The 9,229-nt window shown below is 43.8% G+C and overlaps 1 non-coding gene across 1 annotated transcript; it reads left to right on the top strand.

Moving 5' to 3' along the window:
• The first annotated feature begins 3,215 nt into the window (after positions 1–3,215).
• Positions 3,216–3,289, top strand: TRNAR-UCU. The gene has a single exon. It is a non-coding gene; the product is annotated as a tRNA-Arg (tRNA).
• Positions 3,290–9,229: the final 5,940 nt, after the last annotated feature.

Here is a 9,229-nt window from a genome sequence, read left to right as displayed (position 1 = left end):
TTAAAACATGGACTAGTTGGTATAAGTACCTTTAGGGAAGCTGTCAGCAGGACCACAGTAGGATGTGGGATTTAATTGTATTTGTTTCCGGGCCAATGGGGGAATTTATTTTGGCATTTATCATATGTATCCCAGCAACACTTTGTGAATGAAATAATGTATGAGCATCACCAGTGTGTCTGTGGGGTCAAAGGGTGGAATTCAGTTAGAAGCATGAGTAATGCTTGAGTCACAGATCTTTGGAGAATTCAATCAGTACAAAATTTCTTTTGGAAGGAGAACGTACTCATCTTCTTAAGGGTTTACATAAACACAAATGACCTACCTAGTTTAAAAGAAGAAAAAAGATGTACTCTCTTTTTAATCATTTTGAATGGCTTAACCTTATCTTTCCTGCCCCTTTAAAAACTATCACTTTCTTTGATTGTTTCCCTTCTTATTTTTAAGTTAGAAACCTAGTTGAGAGACAGTATTCACACTTATCAAGAAGCTTTATCTGATTTATGGATGTAAAGTGAAATAACAGATGTCAGAGGGACATTCCTTATTTGATAAAAATCCTTGGACAAAGTGCAAGGGTATTTTTATTGACATAGATTGTAAGTATAAGGGGTCCTGGAAAGACTCTTGTTGAGGAGGGCTGGGTTTTTTGCTAGAATGGAGAAATTGCTGTGGAGGGTGAAGGAAAAATAAAGGAAGGGTATTTGAGAGGAAGGAGGCAATCCAGGCAAGATAGTCAAGAATTATAACTCATGGGACAGAGGAAGGAAGGGGACAACGGCGTGTACCACGAAGTCTCAGATCATCTTTCTCAACAGCATTTTTTTGTTGCCCTCAGTTTATAAGGAGGAAACGGAAGATAGAGAAGATAAGTCATTTTCCCAGGGTTTTGAAGCAAGTACGCTGCACAGCTTGCTACTGAAGCTGGATCTTTCTGTTTCCAGAGTTATGGTCTTGGTGTGAACTTGGAAAATTGACACCTTATTTGGTGGGTAATAAGACTGATTCCATCTTTTCCTGTAAGTCTTTCAGAGTAGTTCCTAAATTAGAATTTGCCTACAGGATCCTTGAGGGTGGGACCATGTCATTATTATTTCTCATCATTGTATCCCCAGCCCCAAATGAGAACATTACAAACAGCGAATGAAGGTCCTGGAGGGAGTTGGAGAGCTGGGGCTCTTCATTCAGGTTGTGGAGAACACATGATCTCTTAGGGTAGTGAAGCTTTGGGCAGAACTTGGGACTGATAGATTTCTTGGGTATAGGGCTATATCGTTATGAAGAGCAAAGGATGTGTGTCGTGTCTCAGAGAACATGGACAGAGCCTGGTGCAAAGTACCCTGAGAACCTAGGCTTTCCTATTCCTTGTGCCCAAGGGGTTCATGGCTGGCCTAAGGGTTGAGCTTCCCTTTACAGGCACACGGATCTCCTGGTGAATTCCTTGACTAGCACCTTGCTACTAGCCACTCAAAGTAATACAGTCTCTGGCCAGCATGGAGTTCTATGTGTCAGGTTCTAGGAGTTGTCTAGGGTAAATGTATTAAGAACGGCCTATAATGAGCCTCCTTGCTTTAGGTTTGTAATATGCATAATCTGTTTCACTTTTCTGAGCTCCTATCTCTAGGTCCTAGACGGAAGGCAGGCTTGATTGGAGTGGCTGTTTTTCCCCAGGTGTTAAGAGTCTTCTCCTGGAATCCCAGCCTGACTGAATCACCTTGGTCCGTTCTCTCCCAGATCCCATCGTTGGGGCTATAGGAACAGGTAGGGAAGTGTGAGATATTGCACTAGGATGTAGTCTGAGAGTTAGAAGAGCCCTTAAAGATTCCTCTAATTGAAGCCGTTCATATTGTCATATTGTTCTTCACTTGGCCATCACCTAGATCTGGAGTTATAATCGGAGTCAGTTGGCAGTGCCCAGAGCCGTGGGCCCTAAGAAGAACACACTGAGGGAGCACGAGGGGAATCTGAGCCAGCGCTTTGCTCTTATTGCAACCTTTTGAGTGGGAGTACGGTCCTGAACACTGAATCAAAGTCTTTAGATCAATGCATTGTCCCCTGATGTATCTGGGAATCAAATAAGATAAAATGAGCTGAAGGTGAGGTAAGAAGGGCTTAGATTAGACTTTCAGAAGGACTGGCATAGTGGAAACAGTGATTATGGCATTATCTTCTCTAGGAAGCTTTTAAAAATGGGAACTGTGTTATTGGGTCTGGGCTGGGTATGGAGGTCTTTATGTATGGTTGTGGAGAGATGCTCAGTTTGATTGTCCTGGGACACCTCTAGCAAGCCCAGACAGCTGAGAAATCCTCATTCTTTAAATGAGACAGTCCTGGGAGGAAAGAAAGGCAGACTTGGAGCTGGGGAAGGTGGGGGAAGGGAAGCAGGTATTCGTGGAGGGCTGCTTGAAGACCATCTGTATTTCATTACAGAGCTGCCACTCTCACCCTCTTCCCTGTGTGTGCCCTCCCTCCCTCTCTCTCTCTCTCTCTCTCTCACTTTCTCTCTCTCTCTCTCTCTCACACACACATACACACACATTCACTGCTGCTCGACTCCACTCCCATCCTTAATTCTAGTGAAGATGCTAAAGGAACATCACATCAGACTCCCGTTACCTCTTCCCCAGACTCGACAGATACAGCTCTCAAAGCTGAGAACTGGACCAGTCTCCTAGAGCCCAGCTTCCCTGCTAGCCGCTGCTGCCGTTCACACTGTTTCTTTACGGAGGCAGCTCCTTTGTCTCAGGGATCGAGGGTTTTCCTGAATCTCCCAGCTTTGCCCAGCCCCTGTCTGAGAATAGCTGGAATGGGATGAAACCACAGCGAGGGAGAGGGGTGGAGGTAGAGAAGGCTTCGGTTTTCTCCGCTGGGCTGGGTGTGCTCTGCTTAATTAGCATGAGAATAGAAAGGCATTCTCCCTATCCTCCCTTAGGGATGGAGAGGAAAGAAGAGCAAAGGCTGTAGCTCTGTCCTGCTCCATCAGAGATTCTGGGACTGGGAGAATGACCACCTTCACATTTCTCCAATCCTCTGAGGACCCCAGGACCCACGGTATTGAGAAAAGCTTTGATGGAGCCGGCTGGTAGATCTCCACTCCAGATTTTCCAGCTGTCCCTGTCCCCCCACCGCTCAGAGAGCAGGATGCTGAGATGGCTCGGTGATGCAGAAGGTATGTGCTTTTTCAGTTCTGGTGCTGATGCTGTGTGTGTGGTGAGGTCTCTGTGGCGCAATGGACGAGCGCGCTGGACTTCTAATCCAGAGGTTCCGGGTTCGAGTCCCGGCAGAGATGGTCACCTGGCAGGTGCCTCTTTTATTTTGTATGCTGTCATGCTAGGTCGGTAATTATATTTATTCCTTCCTGGGGGCTCTGGGAAGAGAAAGGAAACCCCTTTCCTTGGGAATCCTGGACCTCCCCTCTTTTTCTGTCTCCTCCCTCTTTGTTCTTTCTCTGTTCCTCCCTTACTAATTTTCATTGTCTAATGAAGGCTCAGATGTCTGCTGCATCTCCCTGCTCAGCCTGACTGACACAGCCTTTGAATCCTTTGCTTCATAGAAAAATCATTGGCACAGAGGGACGGAGACGCCTGGCCATAGGTTTTGGAACCACTATGGTTCCATCCCTTTACCTCCGAGAAAACAAAAAGGCAGATCGTCCCATATGCTGATGAGGAAAGGTCCAGTTGTGCTCCAAGGTGACAACCACCTTGACCAAGGTGGGTCAGGAGATGGTTGGGGTCATGCAGAGGATGATTTCTTGTGCTGTCTTTGTTGGCTATACTTTTGTATTCCAAAGGGTGGGCTTTTTGTGCTAATGTTCATCACTCACTTCCTCATCTACAAGGTGAGATGTAATCATTGCTCTTTGTCTCAGTGGAATAAACTACACAACACCATGCTAATTACCAGCAGCAGACAAACTTGTACAAAAAAGTCAAGGTCTTAAATGCTCTTTACCGTGAAAAGTTTGCAGCCTTTCCTGATTGCAGGACAAAGTTGGAAGTTTGTATCTGAATGTTATTCTCATAATTCCTGGTTTCCAACAAGCCTTTTTCTCACCACCTCTCTCACCCTGCATCCACTTCTGCTCTCTTTCCCTATCTCATCTAATGGGCCATATTCAGCAAGATTGGGAGCTCGGTCAGATTGGTTTTCTACTTTGGGCTGGTCCGGCTCTCTCCCTTTCATATTGCAGCCTCTAGTCTATTAGCTAGAGGGAGCCAACCAAGCCAGGAACTGACCTCTACCTCAGGTGAACTCAGGAAACCTGAGAAGACACACCTCTCCTCCTGACTGCTGGGGAGTCAGCATCTCTCCCACACGGGCCTCTGGATGGGCGACCAGAGGACACAGCCAGCCGTGCACTCCTGCTCTAAGGAAGCTGGGGCGGGCTGAGAGAGGAGAATCCAAACCATGCCAAGAGGTGGGGAATTGATAGGGCAGACAGGAGGACACTGGAAGGAGACTGATGCTTTTTAAGCCTTTAGGACACACGCATGTTTGTAGCAAGTTGAAACTCCTGAAATTCTTTTGAAGTAGTCTGGTACTTTAAAGGGACTTAGGATTCTTGCAGTAAGAACCAACACAGCTTTACCTTCCTGAGTTACTTTGGTAGAACACCAATTCAAATATTAACTCTTTCCTACCAGCCCCATGGATATGCCCTTTGGAGGATACTGGTGTGGACCTGAAATCCCTGGGCAGCCCTTCTGGAGCCCATTTTTAGCTCCGTTTATCCTAGATATTTTTGCTTAAAGGTCAGGCCTGAATGGAAATTGGTCTGTGTGTCTGGATGGGGGTGCGTGGCGGGAGGGCATGTAGGGAGGAGGTTTACAGAAGGGGCATATCAGAGTTTTCCGCCTTAATTCCGAATACTACCTACATCTTTCTAGCCCCCCGCGCCGCCCCTGCATCATTCTATTAAAACTGTGCTGCTCAACGGTAACAGTTTTGAAAAGTAAGAGGGTTGTTCCTCTGTCACTGTTAAAGTTTGGGGTAAGAGTACAGGTTCATCATGGCCTACTCTAAGGTTTTCTCAATTCTAGAAGCTTTCTAGGAATGTCGTTTTTATGAAATTGTGGGAACTGGGAGGGAATGTGTGCCCAAGTAGGCAGTAAATTGAGATTTGTTCAAGAGTTTGATCAGGGTGGAATGTAGCCTGCTCCTTACGTGAAGTTCTATACCAGTGAGAATTAAACCCCACAGATAATCCCCCAAACTTATTTTAGCCAATGATTTCCATTTTCTAACTTAGAACCAGAAGACCTTGGTTTAAGTTGCAGCTTTACCAAGTTTCTAAACCTCTCTGAACTTTAATTTGCTAATTTATAAAAACAAAATGGTACTATCTATCCTCCAAACGTAAAAATGGATGAGAAAATCCATTGTACAGCTCTGTACAAGTATATAGGCTCTGTTAGTTTCGGGGTTGCTTTTGTCTCTCTCCTCAGCATGTGGGAAAGATGCCTGGCCAGAGAGTAGGGAAATGAAAGGGACTGAATGATCATCTCCTGCCTGGAACCTCCACTGTGGCTGTATGCCATCAACTGGGGCTGATGCTGACTTGTGCCACCCTAACAAAGAGGCTGGAATGGACTTTTTAGCTAGTGGAGTTCTTCAGAGGGCAGATGGTCCCTCTGTGCCTTACATGGGTAGTTTCATCTCAGCCAGGTAGGTAGAGGCCCCTGCTGGCTACACCGCTGAAGGGAAATAAAAGCTTCCACTTATTCAAACATCATCAGCCTTTAGCTCCCTCAGCCTCTGAGGGGTGATGTTTTGGGGACTTGAAAAGGACATCCAGCACTGGCAGCAAGATTTTCCACATTGGTAAAAATTCCTTTATATGTGATAACAACTTTTTTCTTAACATATGAGAGATAACTTCTAATTTATGAATATCATAATTGTTGTATTTTAAAGATGCTCAGAATATAAAATAGAAATGGGTGTTTTTTTTTTTTAATAAGCTCATTTCACTGTAGGACTCAAGTGCTTCACAGGTACTGAAAATGATCATTAATTACAAAGTATGCCGGCAGGCTATGTCTTATTTATTATTGTGTTCGCACTGCCTGAAATATGGTCGGCATTTGATGGATATATTTGAAAGAATGAATGCTGACTTAGACTGGCTATAAATTATGTAGATAGGAAAGAGAAAGAGCCGTAGCTCCTAGGGATCAGGAACACAGGCGATATCTTCATGCATTAATTCATTCACTTTACAAATATTTATCAAGTGCCCACTTTATGCCATTTTCCATGTTGCAGGCACTGGGATCCGAAATAGCATTGCCCACTTCCCTCATGGAATGCATATTCCCATGGGCCAGATAAAGAATAGATAGGTAAATAATACTATGATAGAATTGTAGGTAGGGATACCTGCTGGAGGAACTAATGATTAAAGATAGAGTGATGTGAAGTGTGGTGGTCGCAGAAGACTTTCCCAGGAGGTGGCATTTGAGTGAAGAGTGAATGAAGCAAGAGAGCTCAATGAGATGCAGAAGATGGGTGTTCCAAGCAGAGAAACAGCAAGAGCAGAGAATCTGAGTTGGGCATGAGCTTGATGGCTTTGAGGGAAAGCACAAAGGTCAGTGTGGCTGGAGGGGAGGGAGTGATGAAGAGTAAAGTTCAGAGATAAATATGGAGCATGTCATATAGGATAACGTACTCAACCCTATCAGTAAACTCTGGCCAACTCTGCCTTGTATAATAAGTCCAGTGTCTCCTCACTTTTCCTTTACTCTCTTGCAGTGAAATTTATAGGTTATATAACTTCCTACACACATAATTAAAACAAATCAATAAAATATCCTTTTTGTAATATAAGGAAATAAACTTGTCATAAATGCTGTGTATTTTAATACATAAATGCCACACTAGCAGTCATACCTATATGAAGAATCACCTCCAGTGCGACAGCTATAGATGTTATATATGCCCCCCAAAAAATGCAGGTATGTTTTAAATATCACAAGGAATGTCAGTCACAAGCAGTGTTGGGATTTTCCAAGCTGGTGCACACTTGATAAATTTATGATCAAAACAAATTAAATCTTCTTACAAAGTATGCAGCATTTTGCATTCCTGAATATTTTAGGAAGTTTTAAACCATGCAGAAACTGTAGTTATATGGAAAAATAAGATAGACCCTAGGTCCAGACACCAACAACTAGCCTTTCAGTAGGTCATTCAAAAGAAGTGCACAACATAGGGCAAAGTCTTCCTTGTGTGAGGTGCATCTACACATTGCAGGACACACAAATCCCAGGTAATCTTCCTCTCTGCGGCTAGTAGTGGTCCCCAGTCATTACAAAAACAAAAAAATACTCCACTAAATTTTCAAACCACTACCTCGGGGCAATTGCAGACCAACTGGCAAGTGCTGACATAAGGCCTGTAGGTCAAACTTTCCTTCCTACTAATGAAAATCATTGGTGGGTTTGAGCATAGAAGTGGTGGAATCTGATTTAGATGTTAAAAGGATAATTTTGGCTGTTGGTAAAGAATAGACTGGATTGAGGGGAGGGGAATGTTTGCAGGTCTGCTGGACCCAACACCTTTTAGAAGCAGCGGGGCGTGACACTGTGGTTCCCAAGTGGTGGAGCTAGTACCACCAGAAGTGGAGGGTTTTATAACAATGCCCACCTACAAAAGTGATTTGTCATCTCTGGAGAGCTAGCCTGGCATGGATCATTTATATTTTGTCTAGGAACTAGTTACTTTTACTTATTGTCATTACAATGTTTCCACTTACTAGCAAAAAAAAATGTTCATTTTGTTTGTATTTAAGAGCCGTAGGAAATGGAACTTATTCTCCTAAACATGATTTCAGTGTTTATGTCTTTTGCAGTTTCTATAAATTATAATGGAACAGGATGTCTTTAAACTTCTCCGTGTCTTCCTTGGAAGATATACCTTTTTGCTTCTGTAAGGGTAATGTTTTCCTGTGGTGGTTCCATTGAGAGCATGGACAGCAGGTGAGACACAGAGTCATATGATAGGAGAAGCTGGAAACAGGAGCGTAATGGAGGAAGAAACTGCATGGGGATGACATGGACCTCGGTCTGCATCAGAGGGCTTGCTCTTTACTTGCATAACTTTGGGCATGCACTAGGTTTCTTGAGCCTTGGTTTTCTCATCTAGAAAATGAGCCAAATAATATCTAGAATTAAATAAGGTAAAATGGGAAAGTGTCTAGATAGGTAGATACATAGTAGGTGTAAAAACAAACACTGGCTTCCTTTGTTTACGGACAGTGTGTCCAACCAGACTTCTTCAGACTGCATGCCTCACGCTATTTTCTTGGAGATCCTGTGTGAGGCTCTGGGGGACTTAGCCGTGGACCACATGTTTCTCCACCTTGAAAATGCTTGGGAAGTAATAAGTGTACAATGTATCTTCTATAGTAGTTACCCTCAAGAGGACTCTCTCCCTGTGGTCCCTGTGGGAGCCCTGGATTTCTCTCTAGGTCTCTGAGCATCGAAACCTTGCAGCAATCCTTAGTCCAGCCCTGGGGACAAGGTTTCACAGGTCCCATGGAGAGGGTCACGTGAAGCCTTTTCTGCTAGGAGCAATGCAGGGCTTTAAAGCTAGGTATGAGGGCAAGTATGTCTATACAGGGAAGGTGGGCTGAGACTAAAGACAAATTCCTGGGGAGCTGGGAGGAGATAGGATACCAGAGATTGGCTGCTGTGTTCCTGACCAGGGCACTTTCTGGGAGTGTTGCCTGCCATGCACCCAGCTCAGTCCTGAGTCTCGGAGAAGCATCATCTGGGAATCATTAACAACCCCCTAATATTCTTCTTCCTTCTTTCCTTTCAGGGAAATGGTACCATCCAAAATAGCAGACAATTTAGAACCAATTATACTTATTTTGAAGGAATATGCAACTTTTTTCTTTTCTAATTATGCACAAACTTCCAGCAGTACTTTAAAAGTTTTGTACTTAAGTGTGCCCCAAGTAGTGGAGGAGAGTGATTGCTTACCCCCAGGTGTCAGGAAGCAGAGCCTAAAGCGGCTTTTGCCAAGTACAACATTGCTTTGAAGTCTCATACTTTATGCTACATTCTAGTACAAATTTGGGGTTCTACTTCATTATATCTGCATCTTTAGGTACAAAAATAATTATCTGGCTCCAAACCTTATGATAAAAATGACTGGCATGTCCCACATATGGGTGTCTGGTATATATCAGTTATAAAATCACACAGATATATTAATATTAAAA

Source organism: Phocoena sinus, chromosome 1, assembly GCF_008692025.1.
Source record: "Phocoena sinus isolate mPhoSin1 chromosome 1, mPhoSin1.pri, whole genome shotgun sequence".
Classification (NCBI taxonomy): Eukaryota; Metazoa; Chordata; class Mammalia; order Artiodactyla; family Phocoenidae; genus Phocoena; species Phocoena sinus.
Note: the sequence above shows the minus strand (reverse complement) of the source record. Positions and strands in the feature narration are given on the sequence as shown.